The following is a 14,680-nucleotide window of genomic DNA, read 5'->3' as shown; positions in this document are numbered from 1 at the left end:
GGATATGTAGTCTTGTAATGGTGAGGACGTGTAGCCCTCTTATGGCGAAGGCGTGAAGCCCTCTAAAGGCAAGGACGTGTAGTCCTCTAAAGACGAGGACATGCAACTCTCTGAAGGCGAGGACGTGTAGTCCTTTAAAGGCGAGGACGTATAGTACTCTGAAAGTGAAGGCGTGTAGCCCTCTGAAGGTGAGGGCATGTAGTCCTCTGAAGGCAAGGATGTGTAGTCCTCAGAAGGTGAGGACATGCAGCCCTCTGAATGTGAGGACGTGTAGTCCTCTGAAGGCGAGGATGTGTAGTCCTCTTAACGTTAGGGCGTGAAGCCGCCTCACGGAGAGGGCATGCAGCACTATGAAGGCGAGGACATGTGGCCCTCTGAAGGCAAAGGCGTGCAGCCCTCTGAAGGTAAGGACGTGTAATCCACTAAAGGTGAGGGTGTGCAGCCCTCTGAAGGCGACAACGTGTAGTCCTCTGAAGGTGAGGGCGTGTAGCCTTCTGAAGGCAAGGTCGTGCAGGCCTCTCAAGGCGAGGACGTGTAGTCCTCTTATGGTGAGGGCATGTAGCCCTTTGAAGGCGAGGGCGTGCAACCATCTGAAGGTGAGGATGCGTAGTCCACAAAAGGCAAGGGCATGCATCCCTCTGAAGCCGAGGGCATGTAGCCCTCTAAAGGCGATGGAATGCAGCCCTCTAAAGGCGAGGACATGTAGTCCTCTAAAGGCGAGGACGTGTAGTCTTCTAAAGGTAGCGTGTAGCCCTCATAAGGTAAGGGCGTGTAGCCTTCTGAAAGCAAGGGCGTGCAGCTCTCTCAAGGCGAGGACGTGTAGTCCTCTTGTAGTAAGGGCATGTAACCCTCTGAAGGAGAGGCCGTGCAGCCCTCTGAAAGGTGAGGACGTGTAGTCCACTAAAGGCGTGGGCATGCAGCCCTCTGAAGGCGAGGGCATGTAGTCCTCTGAAGGCGAGCATGTGTAGTCCTCAAAAGGTGGCGTGTAGCCCTCTGAAGGTGAGGACATGTAGCCTTCTGAAGTCGAGGACGTGTAGTACTCTTAGGTCAAGACCTGCAACCCTCTGAAGGCAAGGACGTCTAGTCCTCTGAAGGCGAGGACGTGTAGTCCTCTCAAGGTGAGAGCGTGTAGCCTTTTGTAGAGGAGGGCGTGTAGCCTTCTGAAGGTGAGGACGTGTAGTCCTCTGAAGGCGAGGGCGTGCAGCCCTCTGAAGGCGAGGACGTGTAGTCCTTTGAAGGCGAGGGCGTGTAGCCATCTGAAGGCGAGGACGTGTAGTCCTCTAAAGGGGAGGGCGCGTAGCCCTTTGAAGAGTAGGACGTGTAGTCCTCTGAATTCGAGGGCGTGTAGTCCTTTGAAGTGGAGGACATGTAGTCCTCCATAGGTGAGGGCGTGTAGCCTTCTGAAGGCGAGGACATGCAAAGCTCTGAAGGCGAGGACATGTAGTCCTCTGAAGGCGAGGACGTGTAGTCTTGTCAAGGTGAGGGCGTGAAGTCCTCTTAAGGAGAGGGCGTGCAGCCTTCTGAAGGCGAGGGCGTGCAGCCCTTTGAAGGTGAGGACGTGTAGTCCTCTGAAGGCGAGGGTGTGCAGCCCTCTGAAGAGGAGGACGTGTAGTCCTATGAAGGCAAGGGTGTATAGCCCTTTGAAGAGAAGGACATGTAGTCCTCTAAAGGCGAGGGCATGCAGCCCTCTAAAGGCGAGGACATATAGTCCTCTGAAGGCGAGGACGTGTAGTCCTCTAAAGGTGGCGTGTAGCCCTCTGAAGGTGAGGGCGTGTTGCCCTCTGAAGGTGAGTGCGTGTAGCCTTCTGAAGGCATGGGCGTGCAGCCCTCTCAAGGCGAGGACGTGTAGTCCTCTTATGGTAAGGGCATGTAGGCCTCTGAAGGCAAGGGCATGCAGCCCTCTCAAGGCGAGGGCATGCAGCCCTCTCAAGGCGAGGACATGTAGTCCTCTGAAGGCGAGGACGTGTAGTCCTCTAAAGGTGACAGCGTGTAGCCTTCTGAAGGCGAGGACGTGTAGTACTCTTAGGTCGAGGACGTGTAGTCATTTAAAGGGGAGGGCGAGAAGCCTTCTGAAGGCGAGGACGTGTAGTCCTCTGAAGGCGAGGACGTGTAGTCCTCATATGGTGAGGGCGTGAAGCCCTCTGAAGAAGAGGGCATGCAGGCCCTCTGAAGGCGAGGGCGTGTAGTCCTCAAATGGCGAGGACGTGTAGTCCTCTAAAGGTGAAGGCCTCAAGCCTTCTAAAGGGGAGGACGTGTAGTCCTCTGAAGGTGATGACGTTTAGTCTTCTAAAGCGAGGGCGTGCAGCCTTTTGAAGTCGAGGGCGTGCAGCCATCTAAAGGCGAGGACATGTAGTCCTCTAAGGTGAGGACGTCTATTCCTCAGAATGCAATTCCATGCAGCCCCCTAAAGGCGAGGGCGTGTAGTCCTCTGAAGGGGAGTGCGCGAAGCCCTCTAATGGCGAGGACGTGAAGTCCTCTAAATGCGAGGACGTGTAGTCCTCTAAAGGTGAGGGCATGAAGCCCTCTGAAGGAGAGGGCGTGCAGCCTTCTGAAGGTGAGGACGTACAGTCCTCTGAAGGTGAGGACGAGTAGTCCTTTGAAGGCGAAGGCATGTGATGTGCCATCATTTTCTTCTTTTTTCTAAACCCTTTTTGCACCATTTTAATTACTGCTTGGTCTTAATTGTCAATTAATTAGGCAGTTTTATCATTTGGGCTCATTTAGCTAATTTGATGTTTTTAATCTAATTTCAGGAATTAATGAAACATTGGGCTTAGTCTGGATTTTGGTTGTGGACTTGAAGAGGGCAAATAAAGCAGCGCTTACCTTAGTCAATTTCTAATTAGGAAATTTCGCAATTTTATTTTATGTGGTTCAATGTTTATTTCGTTTCGGGCCAGAGTATTGTAATAGGGCCCAATGACTTTGAGTGACTCTTTTTAAATAGCAGCCTTGGGATTCGTGCAAGGCATTCTGTTAGACTATTATTCAGAGCTTAGGGTTTATGGTTTTGGAGGTTTTTCTGTTCTAATGCTACTGTTTCGTTCTTAATGCAATTTTCCATTTTCTGCTTCTAATTACAATTTCGTTCTTGTTTCTTCTTCTACTTTCATTTATGTTTCTATTTTCATTTTGGTTTCTGTCTCATTTACGTTTTTGTTTATTTACGTTTCTGCTTCATGTTTCATTTACGTTTTTTGTTTGAATCTATGGAAGGCTAAATATTCTGGTGTTGTTTCCTTCTGAGGACGAAGCCCAACTCTCTTTGAGGTTTCGTTTATAATGTGGTTCCCTAGTAGTTTTCCCTTCACCAGTTAACCCAAATTCGTGAACATTAATCAGTGCACGCTTCGTGTTCGATTAATTGCCTCTGAGCCTAACTTGCGTTCATGCTTAATGGACGTAGGGCTAACTGGTGTATATGGTGCCTAATCACGCATTGACAACCCTAAGTTGATTTTCGCTTAGTAAATTGAAATAGGGTTGGATTAAGTGGTTAACTGTTAGGGACGAATTCTCCATAACCCAGGATAAGAGAATGGCTTTTGAATCAGAGGAAACAACCCATTTTTAATATTATTAGTTTCGTATTCCAGTTTACTTGTTCTGCTCCTTAAATCACGAAACAAACAACCCCCCCCCCCCAAACGTTACTGCTACTGCAAGTATATTATGAACATTTGGTTTATCATTGCTCCTTAGAGGGAGTGGCAAAGGACTAGTTGTATTACCTTGCTCCACGGTCCATCACGAGCTGGGATGACCTTAAGAGAGTATTCTTAGAAAAAAATTTCCCTGCTTCTAGGACCACAGCAATCAGGAAGGATATCTCAGGTATTAAACAACTCAGTGGAGAGAGCCTGTATGAATACTGGGAGAGATTTAAAAAACTATGTGCCAGTTGCCCTCACCATCAGATTTCAGAGCAGCTGCTTCTCCAATATTTTTATGAAGGACTCAGTAATATGGAGAGAAGTATGATAGATGCTGCGAGTGGTGGAGGCCTTGGAGATATGACTCCTGCTGAAGCCAGAAATTTAATTGAGAAGATGGCTTCCAACTCCCAGCAGTTTAGCGCCAAAAATGATGCGATAGTCATTAGAGGAGTGCATGAGGTAGCTACAAACTCAGCTGCATCATCTGAAACTAAGAATCTTGAAGGCAAACTGGACGCATTGGTTAACTTGGTAACCCAGCTGGCCTTGAACAAAAAATCTGTACCTGTCGCAAGGGTCTGTGGTTTGTGCTCCTCTACTGACCACCATACAGACCTTTGCCCTTCCATGCAGCAACCTGGAGCAATTGAGCAGCCCGAAGCTTATGCTGCAAATATTTATAATAGACCTGCTCAACCTCAGCAGCAAAATCAACCACAGCAGAACAATTATGACCTCTCCAGCAACAGATACAACCCTGGATGGAGGAATCACCCTAATCTCAAATGGTCTAGCCCTCAGCAACAACAACAGCAGCCTGCTCCTTCCTTCCAAAATATTGTTGGCCCAAGCTGACCATACCTTCCTCCACCAATCCAACAACAGCAACAGCCCCAGAAACAGCCAACAGTTGAGGCTCCTCCACAACCTTCCCTCGAAGAACTTGTGAGGCAAATGATTATGTAGAACATGCAGTTTCAACAAGAGACCAGAGCCTCCATTCAGAGCTTAACCAATCAGATGGGACAATTGGCTACACAATTGAATCAACAACAGTCCCAGAATTCTGACAAGCTACCTTCTCAAGCTGTCCAAAATCCCAAAAATGTTAGTGCCATTTCATTGAGGTCGGGAAAGCAGTGTCAGGGACCTCAACCCATAGCACCTTCCTCATCTGCAAATGAACCTGCCAAACTTCACTCTACTCCAGAAAAAGGTGATGACAAAAATTTACCTAACAATTTCTGTGCAGGTGAATCTTCTTCCACTGGTAATTCTGATTTGCAGAAGCAGCACATTCCCCCTCTTCCATTCCCTCCAAGAGCAGTTTCCAACAAAAAAATGGAAGAGGCGGAGAAAGAGATCTTGGAAACATTTAGAAAAGTAGAGGTAAATATACCTCTGCTGGATGCAATTAAGCAAATTCCAAGATACGCTAAATTCTTGAAGGAGTTGTGCACTAATAAGCGGAAGCTTAAAGGAAGTGAACGAATTAGCATGGGCAGAAATGTCTCCGCATTGATTGGTAAATCTGTTCCCCGAATTCCTGAAAAATGTATAGATCCAGGTACATTCAGCATACCTTGTATTGTAGGGAATAGTAAGTTTGACAATGCCATGCTAGATTTAGGAGCTTCTGTTAGTGTTATGCCTCTATCTATTTTTAATTCTCTATCTCTAGGTCCCTTGCAGTCAACTGATGTGGTAATTCATTTAGCTAATAGAAGTGTTGCCTACCCTGTTGGTTTCATAGAAGATGTCTTAGTTAGAGTTGGTGAACTGACTTTCCCTGTTGATTTTTATATTTTGAATATGGAAGACGGATTTTCTCAAGGATCAGTTCCCATCATTCTAGGCAGACCCTTTATGAAAACTGCTAGAACTAAGATAGATGTTTATGCAGGCACACTATCCATGGAGTTTGGTGATATAACTGTTCATTTTAATATTCTGGATGCTATGAAATACCCATCTGAAGATCTTTCTGTATTTCGTGCTGAAATAATTGACCATGTTGTTGATGAATACATGACTGATCTTTACTCTAATCTGCATGCCTCTCACTCTTCATGCATTGAGTCTGAAATTGTACTTGATCATATGTCTGAATTTGATGCTGAGAGTGAATCTGAAAGTGATATTGATTGCATGTCTGGTGGTGGTGTTTTACCTCTCGAGATTGATTTTATAGAGTCAGATAGGACTAACCATGTTTCAGGAAGTACACATACCCCTGACTTTCTTTATGAGGTACAGGCTGAGAAACCATCTCCTTCTACCACTATCCAGCTGACCACACCAGAATTGAAGCCTCTGCCATCAAATTTGAAATACGCTTACTTGGATGATAGCAAAAGTTTTCCAGTGATTATATCTGCCTCCCTTGCTGATGAGCAAGAGGAGAAGTTGTTGTCTATTCTCAAGAAGCATAAGAAGGCTATAGGCTGGACCCTGGCGGACATTCCTGGTATTAGCCGATCCACATGTATGCATCGAATAAATTTAGAGGATGGAGCTAAACCAGTAAGACAGCCACAGAGAAGACTGAACTCGGTGATTCTTAATGTAGTGAAGAAGGAGATAACCAAGATTTTACAAGCTGGAATCATTTATCCTATCTTCGACAGCCAATGGGTGAGTCCCGTCCAGGTAGTCCCGAAGAAGACCGGCCTCACAGTGATAAAAAATGAGATGGAGGAGCTGATTCCTACTCGGGTGCAGAACAGTTGGAGAGTCTGCATTGACTATAGGAGGTTGAACCAAGTTACCAAAAAGGACCATTTTCCCCTGCCATTCATTGACCAGATGCTTGAGCGCCTGGCAGGTAAATCTCACTACTGTTTCCTTGATGGTTTTCCTGGTTATATGCAAATTACTATTGCTCCTGAGGATCAAGAAAAGACCACATTCACCTGCCCCTTCGGCACTTTTGCCTATAGGAGGATGCCTTTTGGCCTTTGCAATGCCCCTGGTACCTTCCAGCGGTGCATGATTAGTATTTTCAGTGATTTCTTAGAAAATTGCATAGAGGTGTTCATGGATGATTTCACTGTGTATGGATCCTCTTTTGATGGTTATTTGGAAAGTTTGGAAAAAGTTTTGAATAGATGCATTCAAACTAATCTTGTTCTAAATTTTGAAAAATGTCATTTTATGGTTGAGCAAGGTATAGTTTTAGGCCACATTATTTCCAATAAGGGTATTGAAGTAGATCCTGCAAAAATTTCTGTTATTTCACAATTGCCTTACCCCTCTTTTGTGCGAGAGGTGCGATCTTTTCTTGGTCATGCAGGATTCTACAGGCGCTTTATAAGGGATTTTAGCAAAGTTGCCCTTCCACTATCCAACTTGTTGCAAAAAGAGGTGGAGTTTGACTTTAATGACAGATGCAGAGAGGCTTTTGATTGCCTCAAAAGAGCGCTGACTACCACCCCCATCATCCAGGCACCCGATTGGACAGCCCCTTTTGAGCTTATGTGTGATGCATCAAATTATGCATTGGGGGCTGTCCTTGCTCAGAAAATTGATAAATTGCCCAGGGTGATATACTATGCTTCTAGGACTTTAGATGCCGCCCAAGCAAATTATACTACTACTGAGAAGGAGCTTCTAGCCATAGTTTTTGCTCTTGAAAAATTTCGATCTTATTTGCTTGGTACCCGCATTATTGTTTATACTAACCATGCAGCTCTAAAGTACTTGTTGAAGAAGGCTGATTCTAAGCCTAGGTTGATCCGATGGATGCTCTGGCTTCAAGAGTTTGACTTGGAGATTCGTGATAGGAGCGGAGCACAAAATTTAGTTACTGATCATTTGAGTCAGGTCGAACGTGTATCGGATGCGAATTCACCCATTCGGGATGATTTCCAGAATGATCATTTGTATATACTGTATAGTATTTCTGACTCTCTTTCTACTCCCTGGTTTGCTAACATTGTCAATTATTTGGTTGCTTCTGTTTTTCCTCCATATGCATCTAAGGCCCAAAAAGATAAAATTAAAAGTGATGCTAAGCATTTTATTTGGGATGACCCCTACTTGTGGAAATTGTGCAGTGATCAGGTCATTAGACGATGCATTCCAGATCATGAGACTGACTCAGTCCTGCAGTTCTGTCATTCTTCCGCACCGGGAGGTCATCTGGGTGTTCAAAGGACAGCTCGCAAAGTGCTTGATTGTGGTTTTTATTGGCCCACCATCTTTAAAGATGCGTGGAAGATCTGCAGCACTTGTGAGCAGTGCCAGAGAGCAGGAAATACACTTACGTGGCGACAACAAATGCCTCAGCAACCTATGCTATTCTGTGAGGTGTTTGATGTCTGGGGTATAGATTTCATGGGCCCTTTTCCCGTCTCTTTTGGTTATGTTTGCATTCTCCTTGCAGTTGACTATGTTTCAAAATGGGTGGAAGCCAAACCTACTAGAACTAATGACGCTAAGGTTGTTGCAGATTTTGTCAGATCTAATCTGTTTTGCAGGTTTGGAGTACCTAAAGCAATTGTTAGTGATCAAGGAACCCATTTTTGCGATAGAACAATGCATGCCTTGCTTAAAAAGTACGGGGTGGTACACGGGGTATCCACACCATACCACCCCCAGACCAATGGACAGGCAGAAATTTCTAACAGGGAAATCAAGAGAATTTTAGAGAAGATTGTGCAACCAAGCAGGAAAGATTGGAGTACCAGGCTTGATGATGCTCTTTGGGCACATCGGACTGCCTACAAAGCACCCATAGGAATGTCTCCTTATCGGGTTCTCTTTGGAAAGGCATGTCATCTTCCAGTGGAAATTGAGCACAAAGCATACTGGGCAGTGAAGACTTGCAACTTCTCTATGGATCAAGCTGGTGAGGAAAGAAAGTTGCAACTGAATGAGTTAGATGAAATCCACCTAGAAGCCTACGATAATGCCAAGTTCTACAAAGAAAAGACCAAGAAGTTCCATGATAGCATGATAGTTAAGAAGGACTTCATGGTTGGGCAAAAAGTGTTATTGTATAATTCTAGGCTTGGACTCCTGAGTGGTAAGTTGAGGTCTAAGTGGATTGGTCCTTTTGTTGTTACTAATGTTTTTCCTTATGGTACAGTTGAGATCAAAAGCGACTCCACAAACAAGAGCTTCAAGGTCAACAGACATCGACTTAAGCCATTCCTCACGAACCCTTCTTTAGTGGACGTAGTGGTGGAAGAGACTTGACATGTTTTTCTTTGAATTATAGGATATGTTCAAGAAATGGGTAATTGTTTTGAAAATAAAAGTTCTTGACATTTTGTGACTTGAAATCTTTGATTCTCCTCTACATGTCATGATAGTTTTGAAAGCTCAATTTGAAAGTGATGAGTTTACCTTCGTGAGAATTTGAGCCATCCATCATCATAATCATTTGTTGTGTTTTACCCCATTGATTGCTTGCACAATAGCCTTGGCTTGATTCTTGTTGATGCTTCCTAATTCACATGCATATTTGGATATGATTGAGGCAATTTTGTTCTTATAAGCTTCTAGCCAAATGGACTTACCTTGACTTAATTCCTTTGATAGCCCTTTTGAGCCTTGTTTTCCTTTCCTTGTTTTGAAGGTCACTACAAGCCTTAAGTGAAAAACCATGATATCACCATATCCTTAAGGAATTTTGGAGCTTTGGAATTGTTTTGGGAATAAGTGTGGGGTTTTTGTTTCATTGGATAACATGTTTTGTTGGGCATGCTTCATGATATATTTTGAGTCATACTTGATGTACATTGCATATTGGTTAAATGTTGGACATGCTGAATGAGATGCTGTTTCTCAAAGGCTACATAGTAAAAAAAAAAATTATTAAAAAAAAATCGAAAAAGAAAAAGAAAAGCAGTAAAGTTGAGTCAATAAGATCTTAAATGAAAAAAGAATGATGAGACTCTTGGTTCTACTCTTTATGTTTAAATTTTATCTTTATTTCTTTTTATTTTCTTATGTTTTCTTAATATGCACTTATTCCCCATTGCTCCTCTATTCATTTGGGATTCAGCCACTTATTCCATATTTTTCCATACCTTGTCCTTGGCCCCATTACAACCTTAAAAGAACTTTTGATCCTCATGTGCTTGTGTTTATGGGTTGATTGTCAATTTTAGAATCTTGCCAAGTTTATGTGGTGTTTGTTTTCATTGGTGCTTTGAGGGTAAGTAGTAGCCTAAACACTTGAGAGATAGAGTGTATATCTTGTGAGGCTTTATCACTTTTCATTCTTGAGCTGAATAACTATTTTTCCATGATTGGGTTGCTTGGATGATTTTCATGAATGTCTTGACTTTTCGGATCTCCTTATGTTAGATGTTACCCATTCCTTTCATTCCTTGATGTTCATTGAGAAATATGTGAATGTTTTCGTTTGTCTCTCTTTGATATCCTTGGATTCTGTTCTTTGTTTCATTTTGCCCAGGAGTGCAAAAGGCTAAGTATGGGGGGTTTTGATGTGCCATCATTTTCTTCTATTTTCTAAACCCTTTTTGCACCATTTTAATTACTGATTGGTCTTAATTTTCAATTAATTAGGCAGTTTTATTATTTGGGCTCATTTAGCTAATTTGATGTTTTTAATCTAATTTCAGGAATTAATGAAACATTGGGCTTAATAGGGATTTTGGTTATGGACTTGAAGAGGGCAAATAAAGCAGCACTTACCTTAGTTAATTTCTAATTACGAAATTTCGCAATTTTATTTTATGTGGTTCAGTGTTTATTTCGTTTTGGGCCAGAGTATTGTAATAGGGCCCAGTGACTTTGAGTGACTCTTTTTAAATAGCAGCCTTGGGATTTGTGCAAGGCATTCTGTTAGACTATTATTCAGAGCTTAGGGTTTATGGTTTTGGATGTTTTTCTGTTCTAATGCTACGGTTTCTTTCTTAATGCAATTTTCCATTTTCTGCTTCTAATTACAATTTCATTTTTGTTTTTTCTTCTATTTTCATTTACGTTTCTGTTTTCATTTTCGTTTCTGTCTCATTTACGTTTTTGTTTATTTACGTTTCTGCTTCATGTTTCATTTGCGTTTTCTGTTTGAATCTATGGAAGGCTAAATATTCTGGTGTTGTTTCCTTCTGAGGACGAAGCCCAATTCTCTTTGAGGTTTCGTTTATAATGTGGTTCCCTGACAGTTTTCCCTTCACCAGTTAACCCAAATTCGTGAACATTAATCAGTGCACGCTTCGTGTTCGATTAATTGCCTCTAAGCCTAACTTGCGTTCATGCTTAATGGACGAAGGGCTAACAGGTGTATGTGGTGCCTAATCACATATTGACAATCCTAAGTTGATTTTCGCTTAGTAAATTGAAATAAGGTTGGATTAAGTGGTTAACTGTTAGGGACGAATTCTCCAGGATAAGAGAATGGCTTCTGAATCAAAGGAAACAACCCATTTTTAATATTATTAGTTTCGTATTCCAGTTTACTTGTTCTGCTCCTTAAATCAAAACCCAAACAACCCCCCCCCCCAATCGTTACTGTTAATGCAAGTATATTATGAACATTTGGTTTATCATTGCTCGTTGGGAAACGACCTAGGATCACTTCCTAGTTACTGCATTTTCATGTTTATTTGATTCGGGTACGGCCTCGATCAGCGTGCAGCCCTCTGAAGGCAAGAGGGTGTTGTCCTATGAAGGGGGGGACTTGTAGTCCTCTGAAGGTGAGGGCGTGTAGCCCTCTGAAGGTTAGGCCATGTAGCCCTCTAAGGGTGAGGGCGTGCAGGCCTCTAAAGGTGAGGACGTATAGTCCTCTAAAGGCAAAGGCGTGTATCCCTCTGATGGCGAGGACGTGTAGTCCTTTGAAGGAGAGTGCGTAATGCCCTCTATAGGAGAAGAAGTGAAGTCCTCTAAAAGGGAGGACGTGTAGTCCTCTAAAGGCGAGGGTGTGTAGCCCTCTGAAGACGAGGGCGTGTAGCCCTCTGAAGGCCAGGACGTGTAGTCCAATAAAGGCGAGGGCATGCAGCCCTCAAAAGGCGAGGACATGTAGTCCTCTGAAGGAGAGGATGTATAGTCCTCTAAAGATTGCGTGTATCCCTCTGAAGGTGACGGCGTGTAGCCTTCTGAAGGCGACGACGTGTAGTCCTCTGAAGGTGAGGTCATGCAGCCTTCTATAGAGGAGGGCGTGTAGCCCTCTGAAGGTGAGGACGGGGAGTCTTCTGAATGCGAGGGCGTGCAGACCTCTGAAGGCAACGACGTGTAGTCCTTTGAAGGCGAGGGCGTGTAGCCATCTGAAGGCGAGGACGTGTACTCCTCTGAAGGAAAGGGCGCATAGCCCTCTGAAGAGGAGGACGTGTAGTCCTCTGAATGGGAGGGCGTGAAGCCCTTTGAAGTGGAGGACATTTAGTCCTCTAAAGGTGAGGGCGTATAGCCCTCTGAAGGGGAGGATGCGTAGTCCTCTAATGGTAAGGACGTGAAGCCCTCTGAAGGCGAAGGCGTGCAGCCCTCAAAAGGCGAGGACGTGTATTCCTCTAAAGGCAAGGACGTGCAACCATCTGAAGGCGAGGACATGTAGTCCTCTTAAGGTGAGGGCGTGAGGCCCTCTGAAGGAGAGGGCCCACAACCTTCTGAAGGCGAGGGCATGCAGCCCTTTGAAGGTGAGGACGTGTAGTCCTCTGAAGGCGAGGGCGTGCAGCCCTCTGAAGAGGAGGACGTGAAGTCCTTTGAAGGCGAGGGTGTATAGCCATTTGAAGAGAAGGACATGTAGTCCTCTAAAGGCGAGGGCATGCAGCCCTCTGAAGGCGAGGACATGCAGTCCTCTGAAGGCGAGGACGTGTAGTCCTCTAAAGGTGGCGTGTAGCCCTCTAAAGGTGAGGGCGTGTAGCCTTCTAAAGGTGAGGGCGTGTAGTCTTCTAAAGGCATGGGCGTGCAGCCCTCTCAAGGCCAGGAGGTGTAGTCCTCTTATGGTGAGGGCATGTAGCCCTCTGAAGGCAAGGACATGTAGTCCTCTGAAGGCGAGGACGTGTAGTCCTCTAAGGGTGGCATGTAGCCCTTTTAAGGTGAGGGTGCGTAGCCTTCTGAAGGCGAGGACATGTAGTACTCTTCGGTCGAGGACGTGTAGTCCTCTGAAGGGGAGTGCGAGAAGCCCTCTGAAGGCGAGGCCGTGTAGTCCTCTGACGGCGAGGACCCGTAGTCCTCTGAAGGCGAGGACGTGTAGTCCTCTAAAGGTGAGGGCGTGCAGCCCTCTGAAGTCGAGGGCATGTAGTCCTCTAAAGGCGAGGACGTGTAGTCCTCTAAAGGTGAGGGCATGAAGCCTTCTCAAGGGGAGGACGTGTAGTCCTCTGAAGGCGATGATGTGTAGTGCTCTAAAGCGAGGGCGTGTAGCCCTTTGAAGTCAAGGGCGTGTAGCCCTCAAAAGGCAAGGCCATGTAGTCCTCTAAGCTGAGGACGTGTAGTCCTCAAAACGCAAGGGCATGCAACCCCCTAAATGCGAGGGCGTGCAGCCCTCTGAAGAGGAGGACGTGAAGTCCTTTGAAGGCAAGGGTGTATAGCCATTTGAAGAGAAGGACATGTAGTCCTCTAAAGGCGAGGGCATGCAGCCCTCTGAAGGCGAGGACATGTAGTCCTCTGAAGGCGAGGACGTGTAGTCCTCTAAAGGTGGCGTGTAGCCCTCTAAAGGTGAGGGCGTGTAGCCTTCTAAAGGTGAGGGCGTGTAGTCTTCTAAAGGCATGGGCGTGCAGCCCTCTCAAGGCCAGGAGGTGTAGTCCTCTTATGGTGAGGGCATGTAGCCCTCTGAAGGCGAGGGCATGCAGCCCTCTGAAGGCGAGGACATGTAGTCCTCTGAAGGCGAGGACGTGTAGTCCTATAAGGGTGGCATGTAGCCCTCTTAAGGTGAGGGTGCGTAGCCTTCTGAAGGAGAGGACATGTAGTACTCTTAGGTCGAGGACGTGTAGTCCTCTGAAGGGGAGTGCGAGAAGCCCTCTGAAGGCGAGGCCGTGTAGTCCTCTGATGGCGAGGACCCGTAGTCCTCTGAAGGCGAGGACGTGTAGTCCTCTAAAGGTGAGGGCGTGCAGCCCTCTGAAGAAGAGGGCATGCAGCCCTCTGAAGTCCAGGGCGTGTAGTCCTCTACAGGCGAGGACCTGTAGTCCTCTAAAGGTGAGGGCATGAAGCCTTCTAAAGGGGAGGACGTGTAGTCCTCTGAAGGCGATGATGTGTAGTCCTCTAAAGCGAGGGCGTGTAGCCCTTTGAAGTCAAGGGCGTGTAGCCCTCAAAAGGCAAGGACATGTAGTCCTCTAAGCTGAGGATGTGTAGTCCTCAAAACGCAAGGGCATGCAACCCCCTGAATGCGAGGGCGTGTAGCCCTCTAAAGGCGAGGACGAGTAGCCCTCGAAAGACGAGGACGTGTAGTCCTCTGAAGGCGACGGCGTGTAGCCCTCTAAAGGGGAGGACGTGTAGTCCTCTAAAGCTGAGGATGTGTACTCCTCTCAAGGCGAGGATATGCAGTCCTTTAAACGTGAGAGAGTGTAGTCCTCTAAAGGCGAGGACGTGTAGTTCTCTGAAGGCCAGGACGTGCAACCGTCTAAAGGCCAGGATGTGTAGTCCTCTAAAGGGGAGGGCGAGAAGCCTTCTGAAGGCGAGGACGTGTAGTCCTCTGATGGTGAGGACGTGTAATCCTTTGAAGGCGAGGACATGAAGTCCTCTAAAGGTAAGGGCGTGTAGCATGAGGGTTTTTACCCGCTGTGGAATGCAAGGGGTGTGGATGTGGGTGATACTGAGGACCCTCCAAAGGGCATTTCGTGTGTCTCCCCTATGGGTTGAGAGACATGTGCATGATCAGATTAAGGTTGTTGGCTCTCAATGAGTATAGGAGTAGAGTTATTGACATTCTCATTGGGAGTGTACGCCACATTGGGTGGTGTATAGTTGGGAGGCAAGCCATATGGCGAGAAGGTGTGCTTGTTTTGAATTTGCACATAATGGGGGCCACCCGTACTTCCCAAATCTTTGCCTACCATATTTTAGGTTGGATGATTCATTTGGTTGAGGCCAGATGGGGGTGTCGGGTTCACCTTAGCAAC

At 45.8% G+C, this 14,680-nt stretch overlaps 1 non-coding gene across 1 annotated transcript; it reads right to left on the bottom strand.

Annotated features, from left to right (window-relative positions):
• Positions 1–3,814: 3,814 nt before the first annotated feature.
• Positions 3,815–3,920, bottom strand: LOC114404456. The gene has a single exon (XR_003664986.1). It is a non-coding gene; the product is annotated as a small nucleolar RNA R71 (small nucleolar RNA).
• Positions 3,921–14,680: the final 10,760 nt, after the last annotated feature.

Source organism: Glycine soja, unplaced genomic scaffold, assembly GCF_004193775.1.
Source record: "Glycine soja cultivar W05 unplaced genomic scaffold, ASM419377v2 tig00104038_1_pilon, whole genome shotgun sequence".
NCBI classification, from domain to species: Eukaryota; Viridiplantae; Streptophyta; class Magnoliopsida; order Fabales; family Fabaceae; genus Glycine; species Glycine soja.
This window is presented reverse-complemented; position numbering and strand designations above follow the sequence as displayed.